This window comes from Lepisma saccharinum, chromosome 1, assembly GCF_977018435.1.
Source record: "Lepisma saccharinum chromosome 1, izLepSacc3.1, whole genome shotgun sequence".
NCBI classification, from domain to species: Eukaryota; Metazoa; Arthropoda; class Insecta; order Zygentoma; family Lepismatidae; genus Lepisma; species Lepisma saccharinum.
The window spans coordinates 74380744-74399597 of NC_139229.1; the positions used below are offsets into that span (position 1 = coordinate 74380744).

The 18854-nt window shown below is 38.9% G+C and overlaps 1 protein-coding gene across 1 annotated transcript in view; it reads left to right on the forward strand.

Annotated features, from left to right (window-relative positions):
* Positions 1 to 8722: 8722 nt before the first annotated feature.
* Positions 8723 to 18854, forward strand: part of LOC145996555 (very long chain fatty acid elongase AAEL008004-like) — a 51715-nt gene continuing 41583 nt past the window's right edge. Inside the window, exon 1 of the mRNA XM_083133055.1 lies at positions 8723 to 9162. The gene's annotated coding sequence lies outside the window, so the exon portion shown is untranslated. The remainder of the gene's footprint in view (positions 9163 to 18854) is intronic.

Below are 18854 nucleotides of genomic sequence, written 5' to 3' on the forward strand. Positions count from 1 at the left end.
TCTGGACAAGAACGTTAGCCAGCGTATTTTCCCAGTCATTTGTTTCCTGATCAGCGTTACTTTACTCTACCGACAGGAGATAACAATCGTGGATGGAAATCGAATCAGGTGTCTATAAATCAAACCCAAGGTTGTGTTGTCCTTGGACGTTACCACAAACTTGGAATTCAGATTTTCTCTGAGCGAAAGACAGAGACCAGGAAAGCATCGGAAATGTTTTATTTTTCCTGTAACAAGGAAGTGTATGAAAAGTAGAACCTCCAAATGATTTTGGAAATTCCTAGTTGTGGGTTGCTTGTTGCTCGGTAGACTTCCGGTATATGTGGGGGATGCTTACATAGATTTGATATGAAGAAAGTGGGGGTGACCTTTTCCAAAGACAGCCAATTGTCAACCTCCCTTCCACTGGTCTGCATTTTGCAGACTAGCGAGGCTCTGGTGTCTGGAGTCACAGCCCAGTATAATCCTCTGTGGGGCTCGTGTTGTGATTGTCCCTTCATTCATCTCATATTATCATCATTCATCCCCATCTTAGCGATTAGCCCAAAGTGGAAGAAAAGCGAAGCAAAATATATGAAATCAATCAATCAAGACATGGAGACAATCTACAATGCATTATGTGCTTGTTCATATTATTCTAGCTGCGAGGGAGGACTGACAACTTTATTTAGCATGCCCCTACGTTCCATCCCACTACTTGGAGCTCTGGTCAACGATTATTATGCTCAGTTGGTGAGGCTGCTGCAAATTGGAAAGTAGACGCGAAAATATAAAGGACATTCCTTCTACAGTCAGACAGTTAATTGATTTCATTGATTTGCTTTATTTTACTTCGCTTTTTGTGCCACCATTGGTTAATTTGCGAAGATGTGGATGTATGATGACATGATGAAACCATGCCCAGGCAAGGATTCGAACCCGGGACCCATGGGGTTGTAGCGCAATGTACTATCCACTCTGCCACGAGGGCCGGCTACAGTCAGACAAGTCAAGCAGTGGTAAAAGTCAAGTGGCAATATACGGTGCAAGGTTGTTTTTTAGAATAAGTTAAAAAATGTCAGCAATTTTTTTAAAAAAAATAAAAGTCCCGAAATTTCTGTACAGGCACCAAGTACTTGCGCCCGCTTCTGAGAAATACCACTGTTCATTGAAAAGAAGGAATAGTTCTATACTCCACGTGTCTCTTAGTTGAGAGCATCAATAACTGTTGAACCTTCAATTTCCAGGAAGTCACCTTCGGAAGACGAGAGACAGAGGAGTAGGTGGCGTTTATCTTTGTGCTGGTCTCCGGGGGAACCAAACACCTCGTGCGTTCGTAGAACCGTTCGGGTTTCAAGGACGGTTTTTCTTTGGTGTATGGTGGGTGGGTGTGGGAGCCCAGTGGGTTTCACTACCGAGAAGGGATCCTCAGGGTCTCAGGAAGAGAGGAACCATCAACACTGCAAGGTCACATCATTTTCAGTATTGATTGATAGATGAAACAATACTAACATCAGCTTGTCATGTGCTGTGTAAGCAGAAATTTATGAAAATTAATTTCCTGATTTATTGTAGATTTATGTTAATAGCTCTGCTGGTCGAAATCTCTGCCACAACTATATGACTTTCTTTGTACTGTTGTTGTCTGGCAATTTATGTAGGCGGGTGGGGCAGGGGAAATGGGAGCTTCTGCGTGTGTGTGTTGATTGAGTTTTCTTATTTACTTCGCTTTTCTGCTACTTTTTGGAAATCGTGAAGATGAATAGTGAGAAGATGAGTTGGACGAAGGGACAATCACAAAAACACGATGCAAACTCTAAAAAGGGTTCAAGATGCCAGAGCCTCGTTATTCTGCAAAATGCAGTACAGGGTGTACTGCGTGGAAGAGATGTTGACATTTGGGGCTCGAGAGAGAACTAGAAGACGAGAGAAAGAGAAGATAAAAAAGAGAGAAATTCATTGATTGATTTGGTTTATTTTTACTTCCCTTCTTTGCCACTTTTGTCTAATCGCCAAGATGACGATGAGTGATGATGCGATGAAATTAATGAAGGTACGCTCACAAAGAACCAATCATGTCCAGACAGGGTTTCGAAACTGGGATCCCTGGCGCCGAGGCACGCTGTGCTAACCACTCCGCAAAAAAGAGAAATCCAAGGCAAATTGGGAGAGCGGGGGAGAGAGTGAGGAAGAAGAGGAGATGAAAAACTAAAGAGAAATGGTGGTAAAAATAATCAATGGGACAGAGAGAGAAAGAAGGAAAGAAGAAAAGGGAGTCACAGACAAGGAGGAGAGAGAAAAAGGGGGAAGAGAAAAAGGGAGGGAAATATAGAAAGAGAGAGTGAGAAAAAGTTAGAGAGAAAGAGGGAAAAATAGTAGGCAAGAAGAAAGATGGAAATGTAGAAGAGAGAGAAATAGGCAAGAAGAAAGGTGGAAATGTAGAAGAGAGAGAAATAGGCAAGAAGAAAGGTGAAAATGTAGAAGAGAGAGAGAGAAATAGTAGGCAAGAAGAAAGGTGGAAATGTAGAAGAGACAGAGAGAGAGATAGAGAGAGAGAGAGAAATAGTAGGCAAGAAGAAAGGTTGAAATGTAGAAGAGAGAGAAACAGAAATAGGGAAAAGGGATGCAGAGACAAGTCATAAAAGTAACATTCAAGTTAAGTGTACCTCAGCCTCGTTGGAGCCCATGGTTGCAATTGCAAGTGAAAAAGCACGGATTGCAGAAGCATCTGCAGTTTCTCCAGCTTAAAAAGGTGGCACCCATGTCGCAACGGAAGGGGAAATGCTGTTCACACAGCGTTGCGGGCGGAAACGATCGAAAAATCCTCCAGCACTCAACATTCATACCATGTAGTTGAGGGGACAGCGGAAATTAATAAAAGCGACAGATGTGCGTTTTCGCTTTCTTAGTTTCAGTACGGTGAATCGGGGCCATGCAAATTACCCAATACAATGATTTAGAATCATGTTTGGAACCTCGCTTGCCCGAAAACTGGTGAATTAATATGCCATTTGGTTTCACTTTCTGCGTCTCAATTATAGTAGCTTCGTACCGGTTCGGTGAGGACTTAACCCAGATGTCAGTTATGAACGCATCGTCAAGGTTTAGCCTCCCAACCGACATCCGTGGCGGAGTGGTTAGCACTCGAATCCAGGTATGAGCATGGGTGTTCCTTGTGAGTGTCTCTTCATCAATTTCATCATATCGTCGCTCATACCCGTTGCAATTAGCCAAAAGTGGCAGAAAAGCGAAGTAAAGAAGTCAAATCAACGCAAATCTACAAGTAGTCTCGCAGAATCCAATCCCGCCTCCTTGATTGCGTAGCTGTTGAAGTTCTTCGTCTTCTAATCGGGTGCGATACCAGGTTTCTTTCATAAATTTAGAGGGATACGGAAGTGAGGCTTTTTGTGGAAGTCGTGATGTGATCAGCACCACACTCAGCACCACACTCCTCCGCCTTTACCGGCTTGCAACGCCTGATAGCCATAAAATCCAGTCAAAAGTTCATAAGTGTAAATATTCTAATTGGTGTCTTGTTACACAATTTGGCTGTCAGACCACATCAAGTAGGGAGGTTTGTAACACTCGTGAGCTTTTGATTTGATTTTATGCACAATTTGAAGCAAAACTGTGGCTATACTTTGGAACTGAATCTTACTAAGCTGTCATTCGTTCGTTCGTTTTTGCATTTTCGTCATTTAACGTCGCTTTTCTGCCATCTTGGCGATAATTAGGAATAGTAATAGCAATAATAATAATAACCCATGGCGCAACAACCCTTGAGGATCAGGGCTTACCTACCGACTCCCGGCTTCACTCATACCTCAGCAGAGGTGGGCCATCATCCAAGCAGTTACGGCGTGATGTGTGGTCAGCACGACGAAGCCCCAGTCTTTGTTGCAGGTTTCTATGACCGGGTTAAGCTACTCATTCGTAGCTCCTCAATTTCCTCACGATGATGACCACCAGTCCCATACGCTGGTCGAAATTTCTGGAGAGAAGTTGTTACGCTTCCCGCAAGAGACTCGATTCAGCGCACGTCCCGTAGCCCGGGCCCAAAAGAGGAAGAGTGGCGGTTAGACTACATTGATGAGGAGACACTCGCCACAGAACAGCGCCACCCAGAAGCCGGGATATGAACCTGTGAACTTCTATAGCGATATCGGAAGTTGGCTAGCGAGCCGGAAATTTTTCAGATGCTAACACATATCTTGTTCATTCTTTTGTCAGAGTATCAAGTTTAATTTTACTCTTTACATCACACTGTTGATCCTGCCGGTACATATTTGGTGCCCTAAAGAACAGTTGCAACTTGAGCGCGGCCTGTATTGCATAACTGGAGACTCAACCAGTAGCCTCGACTATGTATGACAACCGCCTGGCATTAGCATAAGAAATATGTTCCGTTGATGCTTACATGTGGAACTAAATCGTTTAAAAGGAATAACTGTGAAAGAGGCCAAAGAATCTTTGTACTTTGACACCAGGAAATGTTATTTTCTAGGTCTTCTCGAAAATATCACAGTTGTATTGTAATGTTTTCGTTCAGGAATAGCGAACACCTGCGTTCAAACGCAACCGTGATTGTTTGAGTGTTCAGCTCAATTTAGAGAAAGTAAGGGTTATTGACGAATAAAATATTTTTTCAGATTCTTCATTCAGTGGTCATGGCTGCTAAATATTGTTTTTCTTTTGTTTCTGTCCTTCTACCTGTCTCCTTTTCTTTCTTTCTACCCTGTTCTCTTATACATTCTCTCTGTTTATTTGCCTGTTTATATTTTTCTCTTCCTCTTCTACCTGTTTCTCTTTTGCTTTCTATCTTTATTTTTATGTTTTCTATCTCGTTCACTCCTTCTACCTGTTTTTAGTTTTCTTTCTTCCTTTCTCTCTTTCTATATTTCCATCACTGTTTCTCTTTCTCTTTATTTCTCTCTTTGTACCTGTTTCTCTTACTTTCTTTCGCTCCTTGTACCTGTTTTCTCTTTGTATTTCTCTCGTTCCTTCTACCTCTGTTTGTCCCTTTCTTTCTTTCTTCCCATCCTTTTATTTTCTTTCCCTGTATCTCTCTTGTTTCCCTTTCTATTTCTTCATAGTTTCATTTTATTTCTTCATCCTGCTGGCACGTTGGCCGAGCACATTAAGTAGTCGACTTTCGATCTCGCCACCGAAGTTCCGGGTTCGAGTCCAAGCCTGAGCATCAGTGTTCAGTCTCTTGATAAATTCTCTCCAAATGTATATTTTTAAAAATTCCGATTATATGGCCCAATCTGAAAACTATAAATAGCAGGGTGGATAAAAATCATGATTTTTGTAAAAAAAAAAAAAAGTTTTTTTTATTAAAATCGACTTTTATGATTTTTTTAAGAACATGCTTAAAATTGCTTTTTGTTTTTTGGGACCATACATATAGATACATGAGTTTTTATATAATGGCTTTTTCTAGCAAACGGCCCTGTAAAATATTTGAACAGCTTGACTAAAGCAAATAAAAAATTATATGTAAATATACATTTTTCTATTGCTGATACTGTATACGTATATGAACCTACTATGGAAATGTTTGTTGAGCGTGTTAATGAAAATATAATAATTTCAGTAACTTTTCTTCCAGTGAAAATAGAACATTCTGTATGTACTTTGTAAGTGTAAAATATTTTTATAGTCTCTGTAGCTGAACTTGACAATTTTTTAATAATAGTTTGCAAAATATCAGCTGTCATGTTTATTTACAGTTTAATGATAACGACACTATTTATGGTTTAACATGATTAGTATTTTATATATTTTTTTACTCAAGATGTTTGATATTTTTGCCTATAAAAATTCAATTTTAAATCAAGAGAAATTTCAGTGTGTTTACAGTTTACAACATTACACTTCCTTTCGTATGAGCTTCAGCCCATCAGTACATATATTTTGTTTCCTTTCCTTTTCTTTCTTAGAACCTAATAAACACTATTAAATTATTACGAAATTAATGTACTTTCACTAAAAGTGATTCTGATATCTACAAAATCCTTATGTTCATTAATCTATAAATTATTCATTTGAAGGGATTTAAATCAACCCACCTTGCATAAAACAAAATACAGATTATATTGATCAATGATAACTGGCAGAAAAGTGAAGTAAGATAAAAAAAAATCAGTCAATCAAATCAATTTAAATTTCGAATTATTTGACTAAAGCTATCTATTCCAAAACGCAAACAAGGCTCTTTCCTCGCCCACAGGATCTGCTGAATAGTGCAAAATGATGTCCCCTGCGTAGCGAGGGAACCTTGACAGAAACCACGTCTTCGTGACGTGCCGTTGTTTATCTCTCTCCCCATGGATACACCTGAGTTTGTTTTTGCCGATACTTGCAGGAGTGACCTCATTGAAGTATCTTCCTGCACGTTTAATGTTTATGATTTTCACGAGTGCGTTTGGAGCTGTGTGTAATGTGTGTCACATTGTCAGCCATCCTCTCTAACGTTTCCTGGACGCGTGAGTCGGTTGATCTGTTCTCTTTCCTCATGTTGTCATTTCGTCTAGAAGAGCGTCGACAGAACGCACGTTTCCTGTCTTCGTCTGCTCGCTAGCCTGCACAGAATAGAAGTTAGCGTTGTAGAGATAGAAGAAATCACTATTATTACGGAATCCTGGATCCAAGAGTAGGGTTGTGAGTATAGGATTCAAGACTTAGATCTAGACAATTCCAAATTGCAAATCCTAATTCAAGATAACAGCAGGAATTCTAAATTCAAGACTAGAGAATAGTATCTTAAATTCAGGACTAGAGAATAGAATTCTAAATTCAAGATAACAGCATGGAATCTTAAATCTAATACTGAACCTCCCCGATGGCGTAGCGGTAGCGTTGTCCCCTTGTAATCAAGGGGTCCCGGGTTCGATATTCAGGAGGCACATAGTGGTTCGGATCCCACTTTAAACTATAGGTACAGTTCCGATTAGCCTTACTCTGCATAAAGTGGACTTAAAACACTCAACCAATCAATCAATAAATCCAATACTAGAGAATTCCAAATTCCTAAATTCAAAACAAGAGCAGAAATTCTGAATTCAAGACCAGAGAATGGAATCCTAAATACAAGACAACAGCAGGAATAAAAAATTCAAGACTTAATCAGGGAATCTTTAATTCAAGACTTAATCAGGAATCATAAATAAGACAACATCAGGAATCCTAAATTCAATACTCAATCAGGAATCCTAAATTCAAAACAACAGCAGGAATTCTGAATTCAAGACTAGAGAATGAAATCCTTAATTCAAGACTTAATCAGGAATCATAAATTCAAAACAACACCAGGAATCCTAAATTCAAGACTTAATCAGGGAATCATAAATTCAAGACAAAATAATGAATTCTAAATTCAAGGCACAGGAGGACTAATAAATTCAATATATCAGGATTCCTAAATTCAGGACTACAGAATGGAATCTTAAACTGAAAACTGGAAAAAAAATGTTTAACTCGAACTAGGTACAGAATGCTAAATTTAAGACTGAATCATAATTTGGATTTATTTATTTATTGATTTAGTTTATTTTACTTTGCGTTTTGTGCCTCTTGGCTAATTTGCGAAGATGGGTATGAGTGATGAAATGGATGAATGGACATTCACAAACAACCAAGTCCGAGCGGGATTCAAACCCGGGACTCTTGGTGTCGCAGCGCGATGTGCTAACCACTCGGCCACAGAGTCCGACTCGTAATTTGGACACTAGAGAAGGAAAGCCTAATTTTAACTAGATTAGGGAATCGTAGAATAAAGATGAGTGTAGAAAATACAACACTGAAGACTGGCGTACGGAATCCTGTTTCTTTAACACATCTGGATTTAATATTACAGTACGACATTCTGGATTCGAACTTTTCGACGATGCCTAGGTTCAAATCATGTTCTAAATTTCCGGAATTAAACTAGAACAAATAAAACTAGGTGAAGATAGAGAGGAAATTTACATTCAAACTATTCTTGCGAGAGCTAGTTTCAGAGTTAGAGCAAGGAATCCCTGATTAAAAGAAGGTTAAGGAATACTAGATCCGAAAGAGATTCAAAGGAGTTCTGCATTCAGACGAAGTTATGTATTTCTGGATGCAATATTAAGGTTTGGAAGCCTGGACCGAAGCTAAGCTAGGGAATCTAGAAGCTTACCTAGATTCTAGAATCAGAGATCGAACCTGAGACACCTTATTTATCTCTAGTTTACAGATAGTGCGATAAGATGTCTATGGGCTGAAACTGCACTTCGGAATGCAGCGGTAAATACATGTTACAGCTAGAGATGATTATCTGCTATGACCAGAAAGTTCCTGGCAAAAACATGTCGCTAAAGCCGGAGAGTATGAGATCCAATCCCGATAAGACGATGAGGAGGTCGAGTTCAATATTTCAGGGACATCCAAAAACGCTCCGTTCTGTTTTCGCCGTTCGATGCGAAAGATCATTTGCACGCAGCGTAAAATCCAGCCTCGTGTTTTTACTTCTCTGCCCTCCTCTCGCCTAGCTTTTAGCCTTCGACACAAAAAAAGATAAACAAAGCAGACGTAAATAAGACGTTTGGCAGGTTATCGAAGGTGGGTTTTTGCCTTCCCCTCCGTTGCGGGACGTCATTGGGTTTCTGCAACGCTGCGACCAACCAGCGCGGACGGTCGGCGTGACGTAACAGGTTTTCTCCCTCCACCTCCGCACTGCCGGCAATGAATCGAGCAGAGAGAATGAAAAAAACCCTGAGATATAACCTGAGGGGGATCTTATGAGACAGCTGCGGAGTACGAAATCATATATAGAATCATATACACATGCTCCAGCTCGCAGACTTGCAAGAACGGACGAACGTTATGGAATAAATGAGCTTTACCAAGGACCGCACGTTGCAGTAGGACACCATCAGCGACCTGTACAACGTGTTGATGCACGTGAGCGCGCGACTCATTGAAGAAACTCTGTAACGTGACTTCACAAGTGTTCAAGAGAACTTTCGTGGTGTGACTTTTACCCAAGTGATTCTGTTTTGTTATTTTTTTCGGTGGGCTGGTTCTGTCAGAAGTTGTCCAGCGGAAGTGTTTGGTTGTGGAAGCCCAGTTGCTAACGGACTCATTCCTGGACATTCCTCCACGTGCGACTTTGAAATAGAAAGTAGGAATATCGTCTGAGAGACCAACACAATCCAGGTAAGTTCTAAATTATCTTGAACGAAAAATAGACCCAGGATAAAGCAGTGTTTTGTTTTTACCGAACGAGAGATATCAACTAGTGGTGTGACAGGTAGCTCCTCGCTCGTTCGTGCTGTCAAAGAATTTAGCGTGATTTTTCAAACTTTGTAAACTCAGATTGATTTGGTTTATTTTACATCGCTTTTCTGCCACTTTTGGCTAATCGCGAAGATGATGAGCGATGGTATGATGAAATTGATGAAGGGACACGCTATGCTAACTACTCCGCCACGGTTATAAATTTTTCACTTATTTCTTAGAAGAATGAGTGATGAATGGCGGCGATTCCATCTATGTGGACCCACCGTGCAGAACCGAATAACGTATCCTGTATAAATCGAGCTTCAAAATTCATCTTTGCCTCCCCGTTGATGAAGTGGTGAGGCTGTTGCCTTGTAATCAAGGGATCCCAGATTCGACCACCGGTGGAGACTCATTACACAGTGCAGCAGGAATCTCGGATTCGAATCTCAGCGTGGGCATGGGTGTTCTTTGTGAGTGTCCCTTAATCAATTTCATCATATCATCAGTCATCCTCAACTTACAGATTATTCAAAAGTGGCAGAAAAGTGAAGTAAATTAAACCAAATTAATGTATCGACATTGCACAGCTGTTCGGACTCCACTTTAATCTGTAACTCCGTGTGTGCATAGGATCTAAAACAAACTTTGTTAACTCTACCCCCAGCTGTCTCACTATTCCTATATTTATCCACAGGAGCATCCTCCCAGATAGCCTGCAAGCTCACCCTCCCCCTTCCCACCAGCTAACAATTTCCACTTCAAGCTTTGACGATTTCACTGAAGTCTCTCAGCGGAAAGTTTCCATATTCACGAATTTAGCTCGTGCAGGCATATAAATATCAAACTGCAGGACATTTTTCACGTTAACTCTGATTATGTGAAACGAGGGAAAATATATATTCTTTACCAGGGTTTAAATCGTTCAACTTCGTTCGAATCCCGGCCTGGGCATGAGTGTTCCTTGCGAGTGTCCCTATATCAATTTCATTACTCATCCTCACCGTCGAGATTAAAAGTGGCGAAGTATAGTAAACCAAACCAATGAATTCCGAACGGACTGTCGAAATTTGATCTGCTATTATAATTACTTCTTCCCTTGGTTCCTGCTGTACGGTTTCCTTCCATATGTCTTGCTTATTCCTCATTGTTTCCATCATCTCTCACCCTTCTTTGCCATTGACTACTTTCGTTAATTCATTGCTTGGCCGTTACTCAATCTGTTTCTCTATCATTTTCCTCAGTGCCTTACATTTCTTTTCAATTAATTTCTCTTTGCCTTCATGAGTTTGCATATTCTTTCTTCAGGTACCACTTACCTCATCCATGCCTGGTCTCTCTGCAGACGTTACTCTTTCCGTAATTATCTTTCACTTTAATAGCTTCCTTACTACCTGTCGTTTCTTGTAAAGTTTTTTGTTTCATATCGTCTCCTTTTCTCACAGCTGATCATTCTATCCTCGTCCATAACTTGTCCTTTCATTTCCACTTATTACATCTTGTAATATTATCTTTCTCTTTATTAGTTTCCTTATGGAATACGTAACCTTTCTTTTCGCTTACATTTTTCTTATTCGTATTATTTCCCTTTCTCGTTTACCATATTTTACTGCGTTAGTGTTAATATATCCACTTATTTTCATATCTTTCTATGTTCTAGTCTTTTTTATAATTTTATATGTAAATCACGTATTTTATTTCTTTCAGTTGTTGTGTCTTGTTAATGCTATTTCTCATTCCCAGTTGTCCTCCCCTTTCGCGCAGTGGTAGCGTCGTCGCCTTGTAAGAAGAGGTCGCGGTTCGATACCCGATGGAGGCACATAGTGGTTCGGATTCCACTTTAACCTGTAGGTCCAGTCCCGATTGGCCTTACTGTACATAAAGTCGACTAAAAACACCAACTCATAACCAGTCGTTGACGACAGGGTTCTAAGAAATGTCATTAACTTTCTGAGCATATCAAGTCTCTTCTAGTGTCTGTGAGAAAGTTTTAGTATAGTTATACTTTTTAATAAGTTGTGTTGTCCTGTGCATGTTGTTCTTCAACCTTGCACTTTTAATCTTTCTCAAGGAACTTTTTACACATCTTTTTTTAACTCTTAAGAAAGGTTTTTAGATAAGAGGATATTTTCTCTTATACATTGAAGGTTTTTTTAAATGTATTTTTATTGGTTATTGGAATAATTTCTCTACCTTTATAAGTTAATAGTGACAATCTGGATGAATGACAAATAAATCCAATGAATGAGGGGCCAGGGGCTCCGGGTTCGAATCTCTGCCTGGGCATGGATGTTTGTGAGTGTCCATTCATTAATTTCATCACTCATCACCATCTTGGCAAATTATCCAAAAGTTGCACAAAAAGCGAAGCAAAATAAATCAAATCAATCAATCAATGAATGAGGGAATAAATACAAAGGATTTGAACCTATGGCCAGTGAATTCGTAGCGTGTTATTCATATTTCTGTAGTTCCTATTTTTCTTCTTTTTAGCATTTTTGCTTTCATCAGTTCACTTTCTTCTCCGTGTTACCGTTTCCCTTGTTCATGTATCTTTCGAATATAGTTGTTCAGTCTGAGTATTTCCACCCCCTCCCCGCTCGTTACTTATTCCACCAATCTGACAAGAAGATATCGTTATAAAGTCTAAAAATTATACGTTTCTTTATTGTTAAACTCGGCGGAGGATGTTAAGCACAGTTCGACAAATTAAGTCATGAGACTGAAGCCCTTACTGATAGATTTGATTTTATTTTAATTCGCTTATCTGGCACCTTTGGCTAATCGTGTAGATGAGGATGGGTGGTGATAAGATGAAATTGACCGAGGGACAATCAAAAACACAAATAGATACAACGCAAGCCTCACAAAGAATTATACTGGCTGAGTCCAGACGCCAGAGCCTCGTTAGTCTCCAGTATACAGTTCAGAGTGTACTACGTGAAAGTGAGGTTGACATTTGGGGCTCTCAACAAAGGGTCACTTCTTACACTCCGTGCCGGAGCGGTTAGCACAGCCCGCTACGACTCCAGGGATACCGGCCTGTATTTGGGTGTTCCTTCTGAGTATCACGAATTTCCTCATTTCAACATTCATTTTCATATTCACGACTAGCCAAAAGTGGCATAAAAGTGATGTAAAATAAACCAAATGAATTACAATGAATCAACCGTACACCCCATGAATTCCCTACGTAAATGCATTCGTAACATATCGTTAGCTGGCCTCCGTGGCGGAGTGGTTAGCACAGCGCGCTACGACGCCAGGGATCCAGGGGTTGGAATCCCGGCATGGGTGTTTGTGAGTAGCCCTTCATCAATTTAATTGTATCATCACTCATTCTCATCTTCGCGATTAGCTTAAAGTGGCAAAAAAGCGAAGTAAAATAAATAAATAAATGCTGTTCATTTGGTGTTTTAAGTCCACTTTATGCGCAGTAAGGTTAATCGAGACTGGACCTACAATTTAAAGTGGGATCCGAACCACTATGTGCCTCCACCGAGTATCGAACATGGGACCCCTTGATTACAAGGCGACGACGTACCACTGCGCTATCGCGGAGGCCTATATAATTATAACATACTGTTAGTGCTGGAGGTAGAAGGGGGGACACAGTAGGCCCCCAGATAAGAAATGTGAGTAAAGCATACCCCCAGCTAGGGAAATTTCTCCAAACTGCTTCATTGTGTCCATGTTCAACCATGCAAGCATCTCCTATTTATCCCCAAACTCGACCAAGCAGTTCCTAATCTAAGTAACACAGCATAGTATGGTCTACAGCCTGGTTAACATGACTTGACTCTAGGCATCGCTGGGAGATACATCGCCATGTTGTGAAGTAAGTCGAAGAGTGTCGTAACATCGCTGTGAATCAATGAGCGAATGTCAAATTCATAAAAGACAACTGATCATGTGGATAATATAAAATTCACGAATTCCATTGTTACGCACAATGAAACGACGCATTTTCCCCATGATCTTTTCTCATGATCCGGTCACAAAAGATCCAAACGCAGAATAAAAGTTGACAATTTATCAATGTGACTTCAAATTTTCGGTAAGGGCAATTTTGTTTGTCTTTACGTCAGTAAAGGTATTATTTACCAATTTGTTCCGGAGGTTGAAACTATGACTGGCGGGTTCTATCGTTAGACTCGCGATCGATTATGAAACCAAATTACGGTGTCACGCCTCGGAAGTCTGAACTAGACAATTGGTTAGTGCTCCAACGATAATGCTCAGTGTCACAGGGCAGTGGTTGTTAAAGAATTCCCAGCCCGAAATTAATCGTACGAGTTGAATTATCCCCCTATTACCGAAAGTGTAGTGTCCTCTGAAATGTACTTTTGACGAAGTAAAATACAACCAACAGGCAGCGAAGTCCAGTCTTTTGTACATACCACACAAAGATTTGTAGAGGGCGTTTGAATCGTTGTCAGTAAGTGAAACTGGTTTCTGTTTAATCTTAGTAATGTTTTGTATTGTGTTGCTATTTTTTCTATCGGTTTATTGATTGATTTATTTGGTGTTTTAAGTCCACTTTATGCGCAGTAAAACTAATCGGGACTGGACCTACAGTTTAAAGTGGGATCCGAACCATTATGTGCATCCACCGGGTATCGAATCCGGGACCCCTTCATTACAAGGTGATTACCACTGTGCCATCGGGGAGGCTTTAAATGTTAGTGTAAACGGACACTTACACACTAGTGTAAGTCGGAGAAATCGCAAATTAATTTTTAAAAGTAAACTAGTTTTAGTTTAAGAAAAAAAAATATTGATGGCCAATTTGCCTACTATTATCTTCGCTGTTGGTTGTACATTCACGGACACTTCTGGGTTGTAGTAATCGTATTAAGAATCGATGGAATTGTTACAACCCAGAAGTGTTTGTGACTGTACGCTAGGATGCTCAATTGTTCGTTCAGCCGACTTGTCTTTTGCGCTAGGATGTTTAATTGTTCATTCATCCGGGTTGTTCTTACGTTAGCATGTTAAATTGTTCGTTCATCCTGGTTCATCAAACATGCAAAGGATTAAGAACAGTCGCGTCATCTGCTAATCCATTGCTTGTTTACAAGATTTTCGGATGCACATCGACACAAATCCACGACCTTCACAGCGATACATCGAATCGTTACTTGCACTTTTCTCGAGTGTTGATACAAGTAGCACGTTTTCCTCGGCCTTCTCTTCCCGCAACCTGTCGACGACTTGGCGAAAGTGAAAGTCGTAAAAATACAGGCATGTTCATTACTTGAAGCCACACTTTAACCTACATAATTCCAGAAGCTTAGCCAGTGCGTATTGCGTATTCTCTTTCCTCCCCCCCACTTTTTTATACTTGCCACAATCCAAGGTTAAGGACAACTCAAGTTTTCACTCTTTCAACCAGAACCACCTGCTTCAACTTCGACGATTTGGGGCGTAAGGGAATTACTTCACACGCACCAATTACTTGAAAGTGTATTTTTTTTATCGAACCCAAGGAAATGGAAGAAGAAAACGCTCTCCGGTTATGAAATATGAGTTCAACACATGTTTTCTCTTTTGTTATACAAGTGTTTACTTAATGTTGTTGCATGCTCACTTAACAGACACATACACATATACCTAGGTAATGATAAATGGGTTCTAGTGTATATTTTCCTCATGTTCGTTTCCGTATTTTACGCGTACATGCAAGAAGTTTCTGTTGTGTAGTTTTTAAGAGATTCGTCATGTATTACTACTCTGGATCTCTTGCCAAACTAAGACACGTGCCTTGTAAGAAATAGTTCCCTTCCTATGTATTAATTCTGGTGATATTTCGCCCACAGACACTCGCAGCTGTACACCTCATAATTGAGGTTCCACAGCTGTAATGTAGGTTTATGTTTCTTTCATCGATATCACCAATCATCCACATCTTCGCGATTAGCAAAAAGCGGCAGAAAATACGTTGTGAAATAAGACAAATAAAAATGAAATGAATAAGTGACATTTTGGTCATTTCTGAGTGCATTAAGAGAAAAGGATATTACAGGCTACACTGTAGATAAATTGTTTTCGTGTTGTGTTTACCAATTTCAGAAGGCTTCACTGAGTCCAATGCAATTTGTATGACATGGCAATTTCTCTCGAAAATTGAAGAATGGCACATTTTACTTTCTAATAAAAAATGACCAAAATGTAACTTACTATGTTTTTCACCCGAGCCCTTTAAATGACTAGGAGTTTTATTTATTTATTTTTTGTTATTAATCGTCGCTTTTCTGCCACTTTTGGCTAATCGCGATGATGGGGATGAGTGATGAAATTATAAAGGGGAAGGGACACTCACAAAGTGCACCCCTGACCAGGCGAGGATTCGAACCCTGGACCCCTGACGTTGTAACGCTGTTAAACACTTCGGCAAATAGATCGGCAGATTATAAGAAATGAAATAGACATAAAATAAGAAAATAAATAAATAATAAGAGAAAATAAGAAGAATTCAAATATAGTAGAAAAATAGAATGATGGAAATAAAAATAACTAGAGATAACAAGACAAAACAACGAAATAACCATATGAAAACATCGAGAGCGTTAAGAGGGCAGTTTATATTCTGCAACGAACAAAGCGCGGACCTCTGCGAGAGAATGTCCCTTGAACTGGAAACACATTGGTCGTCTCAAGGACTCCACCGACCACGTGAGGCAGGCAGCCGCACATGTCCGTCGTGATCGGAATGACGCACGGCCAATAAAATCCGATCGTTTATGGGATCTTTCCTTCCGTGTATTACGAGGCTACAACCGCCGTGAATAGCAATGAACCAGTGTCTAAAATAAAAGTGCGTACTGGTAGGCCTACGATGCAGGGTTGGCATGTTTCAAGAAGCAGATTATCGTCAGTCATCCGGGGAAAAAATCCTAATACTCTAGCAAGAACACTTGAATTGAGTTTTCTAAGTTCACCTTATGGACACATAAGGTAAACGGGATTGGATTTAAGGTTTATGTGAATGATTGATTTAGTTTATTAACTTATTATGAAAATATAAATGAAACAGACGTAAATAAGAATTGGGAGCACATACGTAATGCAATAGAATCAGCCGCTAAAGAAAGTATAGGATACCATAAACCAAGAAAACGTAAGCCATGGTTTGATAATGAATGTCATAATCTAATAGAAATAAGAAATGAGGCTAGACTTAGGTGGTTAAATAACTTTGATGATACAAATCTAAGCAATTAGAATATAATAAAGCGAGAAGTTAACCGGACGTTTAGAAGTAAAAAAAAAAGGAGATTACTTGAAAAGTAAAATTAACGAAATTGAAACAAACAGCAAAAACAAAAATATCAGAGATTTATATAAAGGTGTAAATGAATTTAGAAAGGGGTGGCAACCTAAAATAAACTTATAAAAGATAAAGACGGTGATTTTCTAGCTGACCCCAGCGATATTCTAAGTAGATGGAATAACTACTTTAATGATCTTTTAAATGTTCATGTAGGAGATAAATCAGAAGTAAATGAAGTCTACACAGCAGAACCTTTAGTTCAAGAACCTAACTTGACTGAAGTTAAAGATGCTAATAAAAGGCTAAAGAATAACAAAGCACCTGGCATTTATTTAATACCAGCTGAGTTAATTAAATATGGTGGAAATTCGATAATATGTGAAATTCATAAATTAATTTGTTTAATATGGAATAAATAAGAAATCCCTCAACAGTGCAAAGAATCCATAATTGTTCCTGTGTTTAAGAAAGGTGATAAAATGAACTGAAATAATTACAGCGGAATTTCTCTACTCTCAACAACATATAAAATATTATCTAACATTCTTTTAACAAGACTAATCTCATATGCTAATGAAATTATAGGTGATTATCAATGTGGATTTAAACGTAACAGATCAAATTTTTCACATTAGACAGACACTTGAAAAAAAGTTGGAATATATATAATTCGGTCAAAAGAGATAAATTATATAATATATTAGTCGAGTTTGGAATATCTAAGAAGCTTGTTAGTATGATAAAAGTATGCACCAATGAAACAGAAATTAAAATTCGTGTGGATATTAATGTGTCTGACAAATTTACAATTCATGATGGGTTAAAACAAGGAGATGCATTATCTCCATTGCTCTTTAATTTTGCCTTAAAATATGCTGTTAGGAAGGTAAAAGAAACTAACGAAGGACTAAAATTAAATGGTGTGACTCAGTTGTTAGCATATCAGATGATTTAGACTTATTAGGGGATGATATAAATACAATTAAGAATAATGCTAAAATATTTTTCAAAACTGCTAAAGAGATAGGTTTGGAAGTTAACAAAGAGAAAACGAAATATATGCTTACAGGCCGAAACCAAGTGTTACGTAATAATCAAAATCTAATTATTGATAACAACTCGTTTGAACCAGTTTCCAAATTCAAAAACGTAGGAGTAATATTAACAAATGAAAATTATATTAAAGAGGAAATAAAAAGTAGTCATAATTCAGGAAATGCATGTTACTTTTCTATTCATAATCTTTTGTCTTCCCGTTTATATCTAAGAAACTAAAAGTTAAAATATGCAAAACAGTAATTTTGCCTGTAGTATTATATGGATGTGAAACTTGGTCCCTTACATTGAAAGAGGAACATAAATTGAGAGTATTTGAAAATAAGATCCTTAGGAAAATCTTTGGACCTAAAAGGGATGAGGAGACAGGTGAGTGGAGAAGGTTACATAATTTAGAACTACATAATTTGTATTCATGTCCAGATATTATTAGAATAATTAAATCGAGAAGACTTAGGTGGGCAGGCCATGTGGCACGGATGGGAGAGGAGAGAGGAGTTCACAGGATTCTTGTTGGGAAACCTGATGGTAAGAGACCTGTAGGAAGGCCAAGACGAAGATGGAGGACAACGTTGAGATGGACCTAAAGGAAATCGGTAGGGATGAAAAAGAGTATATAGATCTTGCTCAAGATAGGGACAGATGGAAGGCCTGTGTTGCTGCAGCCATGAACCTTCGGGTTTTAAAAAGGCTAGAGAGTTAGTTAGTTAGTTAGTTTATATTACTGGCATATAACGATGAAACTAATGAGAGAAAATCGCTAACACGCATGCTATTGCCGGTACTCGAATGAGGAACGAACAAACAGTAAACAAACTTGACGGTTCATTTGGAGGTCTTCATTTTTCACACTTTCACACATTTCCAAAACATGATACGATCTATAGAGGCTAATAATTGTACACATTTAGCTGTACAGTGGGATCCATGAGTATTACCATGCAAATTGTCCATCACCATGTTCCTGCACGTTATTTGACCCAACAAGAGCTTCCAGAATAAAAGAAAACTAAAATCAATCTGTTGACAACTTCTGCACCAGCATACATAAAGATCCATCGCTTATAGGATGTAAGAGAAAAATTAATTAAAATAGTCATGCACAATTTGCACGGTAATACTCATGGATCCCACTGTATATGCATATATTCTTCGCCACCGATTGAACTTCCAACAATCTCACTGAATGCATCGACTTGCATTCAGGAGAGTATCATGTCAATTTCGTAGCAAGTTTTGCGACTCATGATTGGCTAGTAAAAAATGTACTCGAAAATTATAATGGAAAATGTTATGCAAG